This window comes from Tamandua tetradactyla, chromosome 5 (genome assembly GCF_023851605.1).
Source record: "Tamandua tetradactyla isolate mTamTet1 chromosome 5, mTamTet1.pri, whole genome shotgun sequence".
In the NCBI taxonomy this organism is placed as follows: Eukaryota; Metazoa; Chordata; class Mammalia; order Pilosa; family Myrmecophagidae; genus Tamandua; species Tamandua tetradactyla.
The window spans coordinates 152360268-152381097 of NC_135331.1; positions in this window are offsets into that span (position 1 = coordinate 152360268).

Consider the following 20830-nt stretch of genomic DNA (forward strand, 5'->3'; position numbering starts at 1 on the left):
TTATGAATATTTGAGGTAGTTTTTTCTTTCCTAGGGAATAAAGGATATTTATTGAATATTGAAACATGAAAATAATATTTATACTAATGTATTTTTATAAAAATATTTGAACACATAATCTGACAATATTCTAAATATCCATTTAAACATTTAAGAAACAATATTTTCCATTATTTTCAAATCCCTAGTTTTACTTTTCTCCATCCCATGCTGTTTCTTTTAGGGAGGTAATTTGTCTCCTGAATTGCACATTTGTTTCCTTAATTTTATTTATAATTGTACTCAAATTAGCTTTTCCCATAATAATACATTATTTAGTCCTTCATATGTTTGAACTTTATGTAAATGGAATCAATGCTATACATTTTCAGGCAGTTTTGTTATGTGCCTTATATTTTATTCCTGAGATCCATCCATGATATTATTTACAGCTGTAATTTTTTTAATTTTTGCTGCTGTGGAGAATTCCGTTGTTTCCTGTAATTTATTTGTAAATACAACTGTTGACTGACAATCGTTTTTTCCCACCATGAACATTTTGGAATGTGTCTCCAAGTATATGTTTCTCTAGAGTGGATATTAAAGAAGATGTTTGCTGGGTCATTAATATGTTTATTTTCAACTTTAAAGCATCATAGCAGTTCTTTTCCTCTAAAGCGATTGTACTAATTTAAATGCACCAAGAGTATAACATTCCAGTTATTCTGCATTTTCATCTTTATTTCCCATTGTCAAACTTTTGGTCTTCTGAAAAACTGCTGAATGTGAAATTATATCTCATTGGTTTTATTTTAAATTCGCAGAGAACCACAAAATCAATTTTGTGCAAAATTAAAATCCCATGTGTATGTAAATTGTTTCTGGGGATTTTATTTAAAATAAAAACTCATTTTTAAAATTCCTACACCACTACCAGTCTCTAATTTACTATAACTCTATAATTTATGATATCTGATGAGACAAGTCCCTCTTTCATCTTCGCAGAATGTCTTGGATAATTTTGTCCCTTTCTATTTCATATACGTATTAGGATCTTCTTAATAAGATCCACAAAATAAACTGTATGGGTTTTGATGAAAAGTGCACCAAATCTATAAATTAGTTTGAGAAGCGCTGGCATTTACATGTAATGGAATCTTCTCATCTATGAACCTGGTACATGTCTCTATTTCTTTAGGACTTCTTTAGTTTTTTTTCAATGAAACTTTTCAATTTTCTTCAGAAATAGCATATTACTATTCTTCTAAGTACTTTATATTTATGATGTAACTATAATGGCATCTCTTTAAAATTACAGTAGGTTTATTTTTTGGTTGTTGTTAGTGTATAGAAATGCAACTGACTTTTATATTAATATTTTGAATACTAGCAAATTCAATAAAATATCTTCTTAGGTATTAGGTATCATACTTTATTTGTACATTTTTGTTTTTTCTATGTAAATAATTATGCCATCTATGCATAATTATATTCTCAACCCTTTGGCATATGAATGAAGGGACAAAACAGAATCTGAACCCCTGTCTGTAGCATTCAAAGTTCTGGACCTTGACACTACACTGCACCAATGTCCTCTTAAAAATAAGGATATGAAATACCTCAACATTTCTGAAATTTTATGTTCAAGAACAAGCTTTTTTAAAACTACTGTATCAATTATGCTAGAAAATCAAATCATGGCACTGCTTTTAGTAAGACGTCCAGAGTTAAGTGTAGTCTGATTGTATTTATCATGATTCGTTTTACAATTTAATGATTCATTTGGAATGCTTGTACAATGAATGTTTTATGTGCTGTTTTCTTCTTTTCCTCAACCTTTCCAAACACTGCTCATTTTAAGACAATTTTTTTAATTAGAAAAATAATCTTATACTTGCACAATGCTTTACATTTATCCCAGAACTAGTACATCCATTGTGTCAAATAATCTTCATTACAAATCCTTTGAGTTGAGATGTCATTGCATTATTTCACAGATGAATAATTGAGTGATTTTCATTAACAAATAGGATTCATTGTGAATGTACTTAACAACACTGAATTATATATGTGAATGTGGTTAAAAGCAGAAATTTTAGGTCATATATATGTTACTAGAACAAAATTTAAAAGAAAAGCAGAGGATTGTACAACATAATGAATGCTATTTTAAACAATGGACTATAGTCAGTAGTACAATTATTAAAATATTCTTTCATGAAGTATAACAAAGGTACCACACTAATGCAAGGTGATAATAACAGGGCGGTATATGGGAACTCTATTTTGTGTTTAATATATATATTAAAGAAGACATATATATATGTCTTCTTTAACAAAAGAAAATATATAAATAAGTAAATCATCTTCATATGAAAAAATAGGATAAAAACGTTGGAAGTCTATTATCATATTTATTCCATATTAAATCACATACAGTATCACACGATGATTAAATTATAAGTGCTTTTTAATAAAGGAGATGTATAGGAGAAGAATAGCAACAGCTACATTGTTTGTTCTTCATTATTCCCCATTCTGACTTTCTCCATGAGCAAATAGTTTCAGAAACTCTAGCTACCATTATAAAACAAATTTCTCTCCTAGGTATGTAAATAAGTCTATATTGATCAGCACTCAATGGGAGATAAGCCAGAGAGAGGTATTTACTGGTGCCTCATAAGTGTACAAACAAAACTGTATTGCTTGTTTTACAAACGCAATAATAAATAAGCTGAACAATGTATCAAATGCGGATGTATTCATATTCTCTTACCTAATGCTTAACAAATAGTGATATTCAGGGACCACAGACCATATAGTTAGGAAATCTGCAACTAAATGATTTATAGGAAAACTAATCTTATTACAGGAAAATGAATCTTATCACCTTAGCTTTTCTTCCCCCTTTTTTTTTTTACTTATATATTCTTTCTGAGCTAACTGCTATGGTCACTTTTTGCCTCATACGTGGTCATCCATTCAGTACACCCAGTCTTTCCCTTGTAATAGCATTGTGTGTGTGCTGCTGAAAAGCAGTAACCTTGAATGCTGCATCGGGTGGCGACACTACCAGCTCCATCAGCCAGGGAGGGAGAGGAGAATTAAGATATTGCATTTTAGGCATGTGTATTAACTCACCATCTAACATGGAAAAAATGAGTGTAACCCTCACAATGGTGGAGTATAGGGAGCTTTTAAATAGGGAGTTTAATCTCCTTTAGAGCAAAGCCACACTCTCGGTTGCCCTAGGTTTTTGGCAAGATTCCCAGAAGCTGCAGTCATTCATGAGCCACACACTCTGTTCTTAGGAAAATTACATTGGGATCTTCACACAGTGCAACCAATGCTCTTATTTTGGATGCTTCATCTGTAAAAAATCCCCTCACACATGTAGGTACACATGCATGGTACTTAACTAGGCCACCACTGAAGAATGGAGCACTACTGGGATTTGAACCTGCAGTTGCAGGAAGTCCAAGTATTTCAAAACCTTATGCATGAACTATAAAACCATTCCCTCTGGCTGATTATTCTGAAATTAAAATGTAGTTTATGCTAAGCAAGCTTGGAAAATACCCAAATCAAATAAGCTTGTTTAGAGAGGCTTTTTCTACTCTCTGGAAGTGCTGAAGCCACAGCTTTGTTCTACTTGGTCCTCTTTGACTTTTGTAAGGTACTCCAAGTTCTCACTCACACTAGACTGTGTAATTTGGACAAGCTTTTTCAGTATGTGAGATATGTGGAATGTGACTATGAAATACAAGAGAGCAAATAAATATGTATTTAATTATCTAAACTCTGGAGCTCTGAGAAAGTAACTCTATATTTCATTTTGAGGGCTAGAGAAAATCTTTACTATTTATTGTTCATTTAACAGAATAGGGCTTGAGAAGGATTATGACTGGTTAAACTAAAATGGCTAGTGGGACCAATTTACATGTATTTCCCTCCTGCCATTTTTTCCGTAGCTATCTATATTTTATTTCAACATTGAGTTATCAATTTTAATAAACTGCTGCTCTATATTTTTGGTCATAACTCTATTTTGGAAAATCAAATTTCTATAACTTTCCTAGTTTTAAAAATGCACAGATCTTTAAAATCCCCCTAGGAAATCAGCTTTTAACTATATGAAAGTTCCTAAAATGTGTATCCATTATTAAATAGAAAAGGCAGAATCAAGCACAATGTCTGTAAGTACAACCAACAACAGTAAAAACAGGACAATGCCTATTGCACCCCTTCATTACATACAGCTTTATTTATAATTTAACTGGAAATAAATATGTTCATTTAATTTTTAGTTAAAAATGTTCATAGCAACTAAGCTATTTAGTTATTGAAGTGTGTAATCCATAGATAGCATTGACTGGCAATCATGAAGTGACTCTCAGGCTCCAGTTTTGCATGCAGAAAAGCCAGATACCCTAAAAAATTTCTCTTTTGCAACACATGCTGTTTGTTCTGTAAACCTCACACAAATACTTGCAGTTTATTTGCTAAAAAAAAAAAAAAAAAAATTTTCCTTGATAGCATCATGTTATATTCCTTCAAACCATCCCCTTCCCCCACCTGCAGGGCTGAATGCACTTTTGCAAAACTGATTTTATTAATTCTTCTAAAAATTCTGCGATTAAAAATGTAAGAAAATGAAAAGACTGGCAGAGAGACAGAGTAGGTGGTGGTCTCTTCATTTCATAGAGAAATGAGAAACTGAGGTACTCAGAAGATTAACTGACTTGCAGATGGTTTCACAGCAGGTAAAGGGTGGAGGCAGGTCTCCTGCCTGTGGTTTAAGTGTTTGATCTGTTTGTGGGAAATAAGACATTTAACTTTAAGTCAGGAAAGCAGAATGTGAGTAAATTGCAAGCAGAAACTCGCCATGCTCTCATACCTAATCACTCCTTTACCTACATTTTGCATATATCTATATACAATTGTTCCTTTTCCCAGTTGAAAACTTTTGTAAAAAACAGAAATTAGAGCCCAATTCTGAGGGACCTAACTCAATTGTTTTCAGCAGGGTAGAGTTGGTATTTTCTGCTGTTTTTAAGAGTGACTGCAAGTCAGTCTGTTAGAAACGTAGGTTGAAATAGAGGGTTTCTATTATGGCATCTCTATTTTTATGCACATGCAAAAATGTGAAGAGATTTTATATAAAATTAAAACATAAAAAAATCTATAAATACACAGCTATTATAAAATATTTTTATTTGTCTCATTGATATTTGCAACTAAGAAGCAATAAAAAAATCAGTTAACTGGAAAACATAGAATGCTGCATATTGTGCCAAAAATATGTTACTATAACCAAAAATATTAGCTTCACTTAAAATATTACACAGGAAAATGAAACACTACACATGAAAGTAGAAGTCTAGAATGTTGTTCATTAGGTCCAATTATACAGACTTTGACAAAATGTCGTTCAAAAAAATTGCTCAATTTAAGAAAATAAAGATGAATCTAAATCTTACATATTCAAATTATTAAAAATTTTAAAACATTTCAAATAACAAAAGGAATTATTGCACAAATTTTATTTCATTAGAAAATGTGATTATTTTCATTTCAGTAAAAAAAGCTAATAACAGCAATAACCATTTACATACCAATCTTTCACTTAAGAGTTCATTTATTGAGGTTTGTCAGTTATATCATAAGCTAACTATTTTCTGTAGAAAATATATCATTAGAATCATTTAAACATGAAAATTAACCAGATCTATTCTGAAATTGTCATTTCCTCTTTAGCTCATCTCATGATTTTACATTTATTTTTCTGAAATAAATCTGCCAAACCTTTTAAAGCTCTTAAACCATATCGAATAAAATATTTTAATAGAATATATTTGCTAGTCTGAAATGATTTACTGTGCATTTTTATGTTATTTTGTCTGATTGAAAATGTCTAATTAAGAAATATGTTGAAGAATCATAGGGTTAATTTTACTGTGAAAAATGTTGCTATGTAATTCAACTTTCTTAAGTAGGAGGCATTTAAATCTGATTAGAACTTTCTACTAAAATCCCATTTCTTATCTTATATTACAAAGACTACTTTGTCTTACTCATTATTTGGCATGCATTTTTACAGTTTAACAGGATAATAGACATATTTAACTTTTACTGCAAGCATTATTTAAAATTCCACAAATGCTGTGAAAGTAAGTTTTACATTTCACGTTTGTATTTTCCCATAGATTTAATGCACCATTAATTTGAGAAAAGTATTAACATTGGAATAAAATGTAACATTTGTAAAAATAACATTATTTTGTAGATTTAGCATAAACTTAGCAAATTGATTACTTGATATATGATTATAATAGAAAAATTGTAGTGAAAGGATAAAATAGAAGAAACCTAGAATGAGAGATTAAATTTATGAACAGTTTATTAAACAAAGGCAGCATTAGAAACTAAATATGTATATAAAAATCTTTATGAACCAATTGGAAAATGAGGTAAAACACTTTATTATAAAAATAAACCCTCATTCAAGAGTGGTTGATAAAGATCATAATAACATATTAGAGAAAATAAACTTGAAAGAAAAGTTGTAATCGTTTTATCTGTTCAGATGTTTTATAAAATTTTAACATTGAAAAATTCACATTTTAAGAATAGAGGTGCACAGAATAAAATGATAAAGACTTAAATTTATTAGACAGTATGACCATGCATTTAAAATAATATATATATATATATATTTTTTTTTTGGCATATGTATGAAAACTGGTTGGATAAGTGTTTTTCGTTAACGCGCACTGCACGAAGAACATAATCATTTTTATGTTCATTTCACATGTCAGAGAGATTTCCAGTGCTTCCTGAAACAAAGCGAAGTAAGAAAACTCAAAGCTTATGCTGAGAAGGTGACATTTGCCTCAAGTTAATGACCTCACTCCTTGTGTAGCTCTACACAATGACAACAGTAACAAAAAGAGCGTGACTGTTAAAATGACGTGCTTTTTCTTGGTGAAAAATATTGCAATTTAAAATGAACTTGTGCTTCAGAGTTCACCAAAAAGGCAGACCATAATAATAATAAGAAGAAGAAGAAGAAGAAGAATCTAAGTTTTGGAGACGCTCCCGCAAATTGAAAAGGCCATGTGTTTTGGATTCCTTTGTTACCTAAAACGATTTTAATTTTAACCTTCCTTCCTACATGATTTTGATGCAAGTTACCAAAAAATTTTTTTAAAACTTAAAAAATTAACAGCTCGAAGATTGCTAATTAGAACCAATTATAATTTCATTGACCTGCCAGGGATTACTATGTCCTGGGGGGAGGGGGGGTGAAGGGAGGGCGGGAGAGAAAAAAAAGATAATTTTGCTTTATTCACATGTCTCATTGGGAAGCTCAATATTCAACACATGTGCATGAAGTAATCAATTAACTTGCAGTCTAAAGAGGACAATAACCTTTGTAATGCCTTTTGTTAATTCCTAATTACTATGATTGTTCAAAAGTACTATCATATTTCAAAGGGGACTTCTTAATTCATTGAACGAATGGTTGTCTAACTGGTATGTAAAATTGGTTTTCGTGTCAATAAAGGCATAAAAAAAAAGTTGCAACATAGTTTATTCATCATGAAATCATAGAGATGGCTGCTGGCAATGAAGAAGAAAGTTCCCTCAAATCAATTCAGCTCTTGAGGAAAGTAATTCAATCTCAATGTAACCTACACTAGTTAACAAAAGATATTTTGTGAGCTTTGGTTAGAAATGTAATACAGTAACCTAGAATTACCTTAGATCTAAGTTTAGCAACTAATAGTTACACGCTGTTGTACTTTCTTTAAAAAGTTGTCTACTCCCATCTAGTGGTCATAATGTTAAATGCCCTTCAGAGAATTATCAGCATGAATGGTCTGTATTAAGGCAAATGGAACTGCTGTTTTATTGTCAGAATTAAATAATTAATGCAGTTAACAACATCTGCATAGATTAAGTAATTCAGGCTCATGGGTTTTGTTGATAGCAGTAATTTTAAAAGCAGCATAAAATGGTTTTAGTCTGATTTATGGAGCGTGGCTCATGCTGCCAGAGCCGTGTGGAGCTCATTGACTGAAAAACTCCCAAGATTACTCAAGAGAATTGCCATAGTTCTATAGTCAACAATTTCTTATGAATATTTTATAAAAATTGTCTATGTATAAAGAGAAGGAAAGTTCAAGCAATAATGTCCTCTGTGTATAGCTGAACTCCAGAATATAAAAATAGATGATTGATCTCTTGAAATCCTTATGAAAAACTTAAGACTGTCAGCTTTCAAAATAAGATGCACTTGAAAAATTGTTACAATATAAACTTGATTTTGAACTAAAATGCAGACTAGAATAGCATTTGTTTTATTAGTTATACCTGCTCTTCAAAATATAAATGAATAAAAACATAAAAGCTGAAAAGAAAAAGGAAATTGCATTTTGTATTTTATCAAAAGGAAGTGTCTTTTTAAAAATTCCACTGTGAGATAACACAGCAGCATTTCACTTGGTTGCAGTGATAGTGTAGTATATTCACACATGTTGGATCAATTAAGGTCAGATAGGACAAAAGTACCTGCGATTATGAAAATACCAAAAGACAATCCAAGTATCTTCATCCGCATGAAAGTGGGGCTGAAAGGTTTGACACAGTGGAGGAAAACTGCTCCTTTTCAACTGACAGGATCAGCAATTTGAAATGTCCGTGCAATTTTCTAGATGATAACTCACTCTGCTTTGCTGAGTAGGGATGGGAGCAAGAGTGAGCTAATTTTCTAGCAGAACAGATCTGCTTAAAATACTGCACATCAAAATACAAATACTGTGCTAGATGCTCTACAAAAATCTAGGATTTGTGTATCAACTTGGAAAGACCAGACAAACATGTATCACAATTTCAAACAAAGGAATCGTTGAGTCAGAGACTAGTGCCAGAATTCAGAGGAAAGTAAGATACCATAGCTTTCTGGAACATATCCTGGGAGTGGTAAGATTTGAGCTGGGGCTTAAAGAATGAGTGCGATCTGCCTACCGAGAGAGACAATAATGGCCTCAATGCTAAAAAAGGTGCAAAGTTCAGGGTAAATTAGATTTGTTCGAGGGAGAGCTAGAAGATTATTCTCTCTAGAATGGTTCATGCCAGGAAATAGTGGGAAGAATAATTAGAGAGGCAGTTTGGACCTCGCTAGCAAGGGTGCTGAATGCCTTGTCACACAAGAAACCTGAATAAGCTAAGGTAGGATAAATGAGTTCTCCTTAGAGTTACAGAATTTAAATATAAAAGAAATGTAATCTATAAGTCCTTGCAAGATGACTACAAAGAAAATATTGGCAGCATGTTAACTCACACTAAAACTATGACAGTTGTACCATTAGTTGATCCAGATTTGTTGAAAATCTGTATTATGTTTTCTTTTTATTGATTCATTCATATGTACATCAAATATTTTAGCAGCCACGGGGTGCCACACACTGATATGTGGACTTATATAGGGTTTACATAATATAAGGTTATTTAAAAGGATTCCTTGTGTTATGAAATGTAATAAATGTTAGTGACAACATGCAGTGATTTTTCTTCTTCTTCCATTTCGGAAGGAAAGGTAGAATGAACACTCAACTAAGTATTCCAAGAGTTCCAGGTTTAAAAACAAACTCAATCCAGATTTCTCTTATGTAATTTATGAAATTAATTTTCTTCACCCTATCTTGACTTGCTTTGCTTATCTGTTAAACAGAACCACGATGAAAATCAACAAGAGTTAAAATGATTATAAGGAACTGAAATACTAGAAAGAACAATAAGTATAATACATTTTTTAAAAGCCCATATTATCTTAAAAATTTGATAATTGTTATAAATCCATGACTGCATAGCAAAAAGCTATTATGTGTATGTTAATACAAATACAGAGAAAAAATAAATCTGGCAATATTTTGTAAGTCAATAAAAGGGAATAGTGCATAAAGCAGGAAAATTAATATCAAGGGTGGTGCAATAGTGGCTGAGTGGCAGAATTCTTACCTGCCATGCCAGAGACCCAGGTTCAATTCCCAGTGCCTGACCATGCCAAAAAAAAAGAAAGAAAAGAAAAGAAAATTAATATTAATATTTTTAAATAGCACAAATCAATTTGTAACTCTTTCTATTTAAGATTGTTCCTCCACTGACATATATATATACACACACAGGTAGGTAGATAGTCAGATGGATATTTAAATGAGTGCATAGGTATCATTGACATTTATAAAATATAAGTAAAAGATAGTGAAGTCATGTTCTTTGGAAAGAGAACGGAATTATTCAATCTCTAATGTCAAAATGTAATGGCATAGCATCTTTTGCTCATAAATAACTGACACAAAGAGGTTCAGATAAGTAGGGAAAAATATTTTTTGAGACTGTTTAGGCAAGTGAACAAACTATGCTAGTTATATTTTGCAATCACTATTCCCAGATGCAGTTAGTAATTTTTAAATGGAGAATGCTTCCAATCGTAGGTATAGTTATAGATTATTTGTATGTTTATTGTTAAATTTTGCAGGTCTAACTTCATTTTCTGAAATAGTCTACATTCTAGATAAATATTAAAAGAGAACATAACTTACCCCTTGAAAAATTATCCTCTTTCACAAACCTGTTTTGTAAAATACAATATTATTAAATTATTTCGCTGAGTATTATGTATGTGTACATATATTTAATAAATAAGGCTTTGTGATCTTACTAAGCTCACAGAAAGACATTTTTTTTCTTTTGCTGATGGGTCAGAAGATATGGGACTATTCAACTCCTTTGATGTGCTTTTATGAAGCTATATCAAGCTTAAAATCAAGCCCATCAAACTAAAATTTTTTTTTTTAATTTTGTTTTCTTAGGAGAGGATAAAAACATATGACTTCGGATTAAGAAAAAAAGAAAACAAACAAGACAGGGAAGTTTGTCTGCCATAGACAGGTGAGTCAGGCAAGTGAGATCCTGAACAGTGAATCATTTCAGACTGACATTTTATTTAGTTGTTTTATTTCAAGTGTTATGCCTGCCTCTCCCCCTCTATTTTCCCTTTTCTCCCCCACATCTTTTTGTTTTTGTTGTTAATATGGTAGCAAAAAACAAAGGCAATCAAGAGGAAATGCAATATAGTCATTAAGTAGCAATTGGGAGAAGAGGCTTTGGGGTTAAAATTAATAAAGACAGCATGATGTGCATTAAGACTGTATAAATATTTAAGGAACTACAGCCTGCTTGGAAATGTAAACTGATTAGCAAGACTACTTAATGGAAGATGCAAATGTTTCAGGTAGATAACAAAAACAGAGACTGCTTGTTGGAAACGTGATTGGTCTGCATTCTGAGAGAGTTTTATTTCATTTAAAATTTTAATTGGCAAAATAGAGCACTTTTGATGTTTTGTGTAAAAGGTTTTATGTTGCATGGAATGCAATGCAGGAAATGGAGTCACAAATAAAAGTGCTGCAGATGTTATTGCTTTCTCATCAGATCACGTATTACAGATGTCATTCTAGCCTTTCACATTGAAATTTAAGGGAACCTATGACATAGAAAACTGAAGACTCACCGTCAGGATTTTCTTTGCTGGTAATATTATTATATCAAACCTTGTCTACAGAAAAGGAAATACTTTCAGGTAAAATACTTAGTCTTCATTTACAACATTTCAAATGATTTAGAGTCAAGGTAATTTAAAATAAATGATTAAAATGCTTTAAGATAATTCTAAATAATCACTGGTTAATCCATTTTCTTTCTGTCAAAAATGACAATACAGGATTACTTTATATAAATATCAGGAGTCAATGCTAAATATATGGGTGCAAACTTTAAAAATAGAACTATTATCTGAACGTTTGTAAATATAGACATGTTTAGATTTGTTTAGACAAAACACCTGATAACTTACTGATATTTTGCAGTTTTTCTCTAGACCTTTTTGTATCACACAGGTTTTGAACTTGGCAATGTTTAGAATTAACATTCTATTATAGATTATATTTATGACATGGCATGACATCAAAATATCCACATGAACAGGAATATTTTCCAATTATTGGGGCAAAACTAAATATTCAAATATATGTAAATATTTGTTGATTTAGTAATTTCAACGTTTTCTCACACAATGATTTAGCATCAGACGTACTGTGAACAGTCAAATATATGTCTTGTATCAGAATTCAAAGATGTGTACTTACAGTATTTTTATGCTGACTCAAGTGAAAACATTAATTCTTGCCAGTAGATTTCATCTCTACACAAGATATACCCATAGGAGGAATAGCACATGCAAATCTGATTGCATGTTTAAATTTGTGCTTGTAGAAACAACAAATAAACATTTTTAACAGGGAGAAGAATGATAGAATAGACAATAAAGGTGGGTAAATAAATCAAAGCTTTCCTTTCCTTTGACAGAACACTGGGGAGAAGTGCTCATAAATGGGATTTGCAGTTGGAAGAGTTTCTCTTGATTGATATTAGGTACTATTTGGGTCAGCAAACAAACCAAGACTACCTTGCCCCAAATATGTCAAATATTTAAGCTTAGTTTTTCTTCTTCATGTTTCCCACATCTCACTGACCTACTTTTCCTACCTTAAAAAAAAAAATTCTATCACTCCATAGAATTAATTTTTACCTCTTGGCAATACCCAATATTAGACTATTTTCTTGACATTTTCTGTTACCTTAATCTACATCCAAAACTTTGTAGTTAATGCAGATAGAGGGTTTTGATATTTTTTTAAATAAAGCAGTTGTTGATATTTTAAAAGGAAATTCATATAGGGAATTGTAAAACTATTTTAGATTTTCTAACACCTAAATACTGTTTCAAATTATAATATGAATTAATGAATCAAAGTGTATGTGGAAATAGATAATACTTTGTCTACATTAATACTGAGAAATGTATCAACATACAACTGAGCATTTTGAATTTTGCTTTTAAAATGATGCTCGCAAGTAGAGAAACAGATCTTTGCTGACCATCTAGCTGTCTGTTGAAATTCATTCTACCAGGTACAGAAAAATGTTCATTAAATTATACAAACATGATAGCCCATATTAAATGTGTAATAGTTGTTCAAAAGAGAACCCTTATTAATTCATACTCAATATAGGAAAGCAAAATGTATCAGTATCTTATCAATAGTAGGGAGGCGGAGACCTCCCAGGCCTCCCTACATTTTACTCAAAAGGCAAATTCAGAAAATTGCAATCATCTCTTGCTTTCTGGTACAAAATGTATCTTGCACTGTTGCATGAAGTCCTATCTAACTTCTAAGGAAAACATTTGGCAATGACAAGCTCCTGTGCATATGTTAGAAGTAGAAACACCTCCTCCACCTTCGCTCTTACACATTCATTTCCAATTTCTAATGATTTACACCAACTCAATTTCCCCATGCCAGACACTTTTTCAAAAGTTCTAAAACATATAAATAGCAGAACAATAAGCTTTGAAAGCCAGAATTTGATAGATAGAGCGAATGCATGACTTGGACCGGCTTTTTACCTCAGATACAGAGACAGTAAGACGATTACCCAGATAATTCACTCAAAAATTCCACTTTTGTCTCATCCATAATTTCTTTTTCACTCTTTAATACTTAGAAGAATCATTACCCTTCTGATGGTAGATATTAAATTATAATCTGGTTACAAAGGAAAATGATTGGAAGTTATATATATATTGCCTGGCATCATCACATTTTGCATTGCAGCACAATTATCCCTTCTGTAGTGATAAAAATTATAGCTGAGATTCATTGAGCATTTGCTATATGACAATCCCCAAAATAGAAACCAGTTCTTTTTAACCCAATATGTTCTGGGTTACTCTGTGATTAACAGTAAGAGTAAGATATTTATAGAGCTATCATTTTAGTTGCTTTGTTTTAAGTGCCTCAAATTGAAAACACTAGGAATAGATACTGCTTTTTTGGGGGGATTTCTCAAATTAGCATAAAGTGTGATTTTTAAAATATTTTGCAAAATAACAACACTAATTTGAATCTCTCTAGTTAAAAATTCTGGAGTCATGATAATTTCATTGATATTTTTATATTAAAAATCATTATAATTGCCTACCCCTTAAAGTTTTACTGAGATCATATAAGCACTGGGTGATGTCAAAAAGGATAAACACCTGCAGAAAAAGTTGCTGTCATCTCACCAGGCTTATAGAGCACTGAAAAATTACAAAAGAAAGGTAAGAATTTCCAAGGAGAGGACGTCATCTGTAGAACTGGGCCAAAGTGGCAAAGAAAATCTTGTCAAATGGTATACTGGTTTCAAAGTATTATGTACCCCAGAAAAGCCATGTTTTAATCCTGATAGATTCTTGTGGGAGCAGCCATTTCTTTTAATCCCTATTCAGGACTGTAGGTTGTAAACTTGATTAGATTATCTCCACGGACATGTGACATGCCTAGTTATGGGTGTGACCATTGATTAGATGGAGTTGTGACTTGACTTGTGGAACTTGCTTGGTTTAAAGAGGAAACTTTTTGGAGAGAGCCAGAAACTTCAGAGCTTTCAGAAATGACAGAAGCCTCAGAGCTGACAGACGCTTCACAGAAGAGCTGACACAGATGCTGACACTTGGAGAACAGAGACACGGATGTTTGAAGATGCTTTGGAGCCCAGCAAATGTAACCATGATATGTTAAGCAAGCCAGAACCTGGAAAGAACCAAGGGAAGCCAAGAGATGAAAGCCAGTCCCAGAGAAGCAAGTGAGGAACCATCACACAGACACATGCTGAAAGGAACGGAGCCCAGGAGGAAGAGACCAGCAGATGCCAGCCGCATGGATTCCCAGCTGAATGAGGTGTTCCATTCCCATTGGCCTTCCTTGAGTGAAGGTAACCTCTTGTTGGGGCCTTAATTTGGACACCTTCACTTCTTTACTTATAAACTTGTAACTTATTAAATTCCCCTTTTTAAAAGTCATTCTATTTCTGGTATATTGCATTTCAGCAGGTTTTGCAAACTAACACACACAAATTCTCCTTTCAATATGAAATCTCCTTTCAGGAATCGCAAAGACAAATAGGGCAGCCAACAAACAAAAACAGATTGAACTTGAGGTGAAAGAGGGTATTAACATGATTGTTTATGAATAACATGCATTTTTCTAGTATAAAGTTAATAAATTTTACCTACATTTTATAAATCAGTTTAAAGTGACATAAGTATATTTGATTATACTTAGCATAATTAAATTTTATTTCAAGGATTAAAAACGTTAAGGAATATTAAAAATGATATAATTGCAAACTTTGGAAAGTGGAATGGTTAAGGAGGTAAAATGAAAATTTTTTTCAGTTATTCATATTTTATAACAGAATCCCTACTAATATCATGCAAAGTCAATACACAATGACATATAGCATATAATGTTATTAAGTTTACCACAAAAATAAAATCTAAATGTAACTAAGGCCACTATACAATATGAGCTGCAAGATCTGGTATTGGGTTTCTACAGATAAGAAAAAGGAAATAAAACACTAAGCACTAGGTATTTTGACACATTTGAGGGAATTATCCACCAGACGGGATATCTGCGGAGATTACTAAAGTGGTAAAGGATTATAGAACTCTGTTCAAGGTGGAAATGACTGTAAAAATTCAAGGAGCAAGGAAGGTATTTTATCAGACATCGCTCCTTTCATTTTGTATAATAAAAGATAAAACTGAGGCCATTTTTAGAGGTTAGAGTTCTTTATTGAAAAAAGGAGAGTGTCAAATGTGTGTACACGTGTACAGGTGTGTATGTGTCTCTGTCTGGGGTGGTGTATAAACGTGCAACATCTCCTGAGCGTATCTGGTCTCTAATGGTGATGACGAGGTGGCAGGAGTTTTCTGCAGCACCCTTGAGGGCATTGGAGAAAGGAAAATAATAAGTCTCTGAGAGTCTATATCCCTTTAGCACTATTTGACTGTAATGTAATACAGGAGGAAGTTCATGTCAGAGATAGAAACACGCAGCACTATGTAAGAAAGGATGAGAAATGCAAATCTACTTCTCTAATGGTGCATTTGATAAGAGAAATATTCTTACTTTGGTCTAGAAATTATTAAGCATAGGAATTACAGTAATAATTTTAATAGCTACCAGGTTGAGCATCTTCTTACTATGCTATAATATTTCCTATGAATGAATGACATTGGCAATATGATTTCGCAGTTGTGCCTCCGATGCCATGTTATATGAGAGCATTTCTATCACATTTTTGACTGACGCACCAGCAACTGGTTAACATTAGGCTCTGCAATCAGACAGATGTCAGTATGAATCCTGACACTCTCTCTTAATAAGCACAGGCATGTTTCAATGTTCTGTGTTTCCTTTCTTCATTTGCGAAACAGGGAAATTCTGATATCATTTCCCCATGCACAGAAAGTTTCATAATAAATGGAAACTGTACTGTTCAGGAAATATAGTAAGCACACCAAAAAGAGGATTAGTAGAGGAAGAACAACACCCCCAGGATAATTGTAATAGTGTTAATAATGAATAACAAATAGGTATATAGTATATATCATATATATATATATATATATATATATAAAATTTTAACTTTTTTTTTCTCAGATGGCAGCCATTCTCAATTCTTTCCCAAGCAAGTTTTCTATTTCAAGAAGCTGCTTCCAGAAACAAAGACTCTGAATTTTATTACACTGGTGGGACCTGAACAAACTACCTGCGTGGACAAGAGCTCAGTTTCCTCATTTTTAAAATAGATGTAACAATAGTACCCTGCTCTTGGAGTTGTGAGGATAGACTCCCTAAGCACATGGAAAATGCTAAGAGCAGAGTCTGGCATCAAGTAAGTGCTCCATAAATATTGCATATTATTACTTTTAATATTTTACCTTCCAAAATAACCATTGAAAAGGCACAAATTCCTAGCCGCTGTATGATGAAAAGGAAAAAAAAAAGGCTGGTAGAAGAGAGAGAAAGAATGGTAGTACTCACATTTCAAATTTGCTTTTCTTTCAAATTTCAAGTCTAAAACTGCTTTTCCTAACATGCAGCAAATTATTTAAATAAAAAAATAATATCAGTAATACTTATGGAATTCATATATCTGAACATTTTGTTGAGTACTTTACTAGATTTATCATATTGAATCCTCAATACTGGAATTAGGTACTATAATTCTCCCAGTACTGAAGAAGAGGAAGTTGAAGTTCAATGATGTGAAGTCATTTATCCAAAATCAAAGAGCTAGCAGGTTAACAGAACTGAAATTCGAAGAGAGTTACAATTAACCACCCCTCAGTTTGAATATATATATGGTCCTATTTGAACCTAAAGACCTTCATTTTCCAAATAATAATGAACAAATACCCAGCGTCCATGGAGGCACAGTTTTAGAAAGCTTAAGAAGGTGTCTATATTGCTTGTTCTCCCAAGTATAATTGGCTGCTACCCAGTATGAGGCCTTATGCTATCTAAGAAACATTTATTTGGATTCATACTGAAGGAGGGTTAAAAGTTTATTACCATTTTCTAGTTTGCTAGCTGCCAGATGCAAGACACCAGAGATGGATCGGCTTTTAACAAAAGGGGATTTTTTTGTTATAAACATATAGTTCTTCAGAGGAAAGGCAGCCAACTTTCAACTGAGGGTCTTTCTTACACGGGAAGGCACAAGATGATCTCTGCTGGCCTTCTCTCCATGCCTCTGGGTTCCAACAACTTTCCCTGGGGTGATTTCTTTCTGCATCTCCAAAGGCCTGGGCTGAGCTGCGAGTGCTGAGATGTGATATGCTGAGCTGTTTGGGCTGTGCTATGTTAAGCTCTCTCATTTAAGCACCAGCCTATCAAGTCAAACATCATTCATTGCAGCAGGTACGCCTCCTAGCCAACTGCAGATGTAATCAGCAACAGATGAGGTTCACATGCCATCGGTTCAAGTCCACAGCAATGTAACTAGGCACCTTCACCTGGCCAAGTTGACAACTGAATCTAACTACCACATGCCATCTCTGCTAAACTGAACTAATTCCCAAATAAGCATACTAATTCTTCAGATTATTAAAAACCCCTAGAGCTCAACCTATACATAGTATAACACTATAATTTCACACTTCACATAAGTTCTGGAAAAGTAGCTTAGTATAATGCTAGTATCTCTCTCCTTTTTTATTTTACAATCACTTCAAAGAGAAGGTTTGGATTTCTTTCTCTGAGCAAGGTGACAGTTTAACTGAACCACTCCAAAAAGACAGTTTTACAGTAGGAGGCAGACAGGCCCTCTTCCCAGAAACCCAGTGACAGTAGAAGTGCGAATCACTCACAGAGCTAAAGAGAGAAAGTGTTTACCAATCTAATGATTCTGGGTTTGTTTGTTTGTTTAGTCTTTCACTTCCACTTTCTTTGAATGCCTCTCCAAACCATGTCATTCTAATCAATTGTTCAAACCCACAGATTTGAGAACTTATGGGAAATATTCCCCATATTATTCCTTTCCAATTCACCATAGGTATACTCCATTGCCACTAAAACAAAACTTCATACATGTCTCTCTAAGATAAATGCAAATTCTCATAAGATACCTAAATAATAATGGTAGTAAAAGCAAATATTTATTTTGTGTTCACTAAGTGCCAGATATATCCCTCAAACTGTCATCCCATTTGTTTGAAGACAGGTTGATTAAGGTACAATTTTCATACAGTAAAATTTGCCCTTTTTGAGTATAAGTTCAATGAGTTTTGTCAGATCACCAAAATCAAGATGGAGTATTTCCAGCAACTTCAAAAGTTCCCTCATATCCTTTTCTGGTCCATTCCTCCTCCCACCCACAACCCTTTAAAACCACAAATCTCCTATCACTATCGATTTGCCTTATTCCATTTTAAAAGAGAGAAAACTGCTTCTGAACAACAACAAAAAATTAATTAGTAACTAGTGAGTGACAGAACTCACATTTGGTTGCACATCGTCTGACTCTGCACCTCTTGGTCCTAGCTATTCTATGCTTCCATCTCTTCATAGTGTCATTTTCCCCATTAATCACTAACTTCCTTTGACATCCTTATTTTATTCTTAATACCATTGGAAACAGGAAGTTTCTTTAAATAGCATAAGGATAATTAAAGAATAATACTGGTCATGGTTCTAACTCATGCACTAATTGCTAAAATTGAATTAGGAAATAGAGAAAAATATAAGGTGAACACGTTCACATAGCAGGATCATTTCTTAGATTTCTACTTGTATTTTCATCTGGATTTTCACCATTCCTATTCAAAACCAGGATATCTAAATTGATCCTTTGACATTCCATGCCTCAGGATGTTTTGCGGGAGAAATCAGGTAGTTCAGAAAGCTTTAAAAACTGGAGACTCAGAAGAAATGATCCAGATGTCTACATAGGGGAAAGAAAAGTACTTTGGGAGGAAATGTGAAAGAAATGAGGGCATTTCCAGACTGGGGAAGGAGAAGCAGAGTATCTCTAGAGTAGCTGAGTATCTATGTAACACTTAGCAGCAGTTGCCCACAGAGCTTGTAAGACTTGATGATTCTTAATAAAAACAATATATTTGAACTGGGATTTCCAATAGGATCCATGAATCAAAATAATGCAAAAATTGTCAATCTGCCAAATTATAAGCAGTCATACTAACTGAGAAATGAGTTTCTTGTTGGTAACCCTGTCAACTGACTAAAATATCCAACATAAATAACTATAGGTACATTGATACTTAAGATGTGCTATATATCCATTAACATCTTTAATTCTTACAACAACCAAATGAAGTTAACATTAGCATTAACCTCATTTCACAACTGAGGAAGTTGAAGCAAAGAAATGTAGGTTCTTTGTCCAAGATCATACAAGTAACTAAGTGGCAGACAAATGATTTGAACCCCAATAGTTTGGATCTTAGCCTGAAAACTTATGGTATATTGCCTAATTCTACCTCTATCTTGGGGATCTTGCCTTACCCTCAGAAAAAGTAAAGACTAAAATTGACCAAATTGAATTTTCAAACAAGGGAACTGAAATGTGGGGTTAATTTTTTATTGCAATTTATTGAAAGATAGAAAACTGTGATATTTCTTGTATCACTGACTATGTAGACACAAATATATTCCCAGTACATTAGTAGCATGAAAATTCACATAAAACCATTTTAAGAATCAGTTAAGTTAAGCAACAAAAGAAAAATAGATAAAATAGATTTCATCAAAATTAAAAACTTTTTTATGTCAAAGGGCGCTATCAAGAAAGAGAAAAGACAACCCACTGGAAGAAAATAATTGCTACTCATATATCTGATGAGTGTCTAATATCCAATACATAAAGAATTCCTACAACACAACAACAATAGAAATAACCCAAGTAACAAATGGGCAAAAGACTTGAACAGACATCTGTCCAAAGAAGATGTACAAATGGCCAATAAGCACATGAAAAGATGCTCAACATCATTGGTCACCAGGGAAATGCAAATCAAAACCATAGTGATATATCTTTTCACACTCACTAGAATGGCTACTATTAAAAAAAACAACAGAAAAAAGTGTTGGAGAGTATGTGGAGAAATAGGAACCCTGGAGCATTGCTGGTGGGAATGGAAAATGAAGTCGCCACTGTGGAAACCAGTTTGGTGGTTTAATCCCACTTCTGGATATACACAATCCCACTTCTAGATATACACACCAAAGAATTTAAAGCAGGGACTTGAACAGCTATTTTCATGCCTATCTTCATAGCAATATTATTCACAATTTCCAAAAAGTGGAAGCAACCCAAGTGCTCATTGACAGATGAATGAACAAAATGTGGTATACAAACAATAGAACAGTAT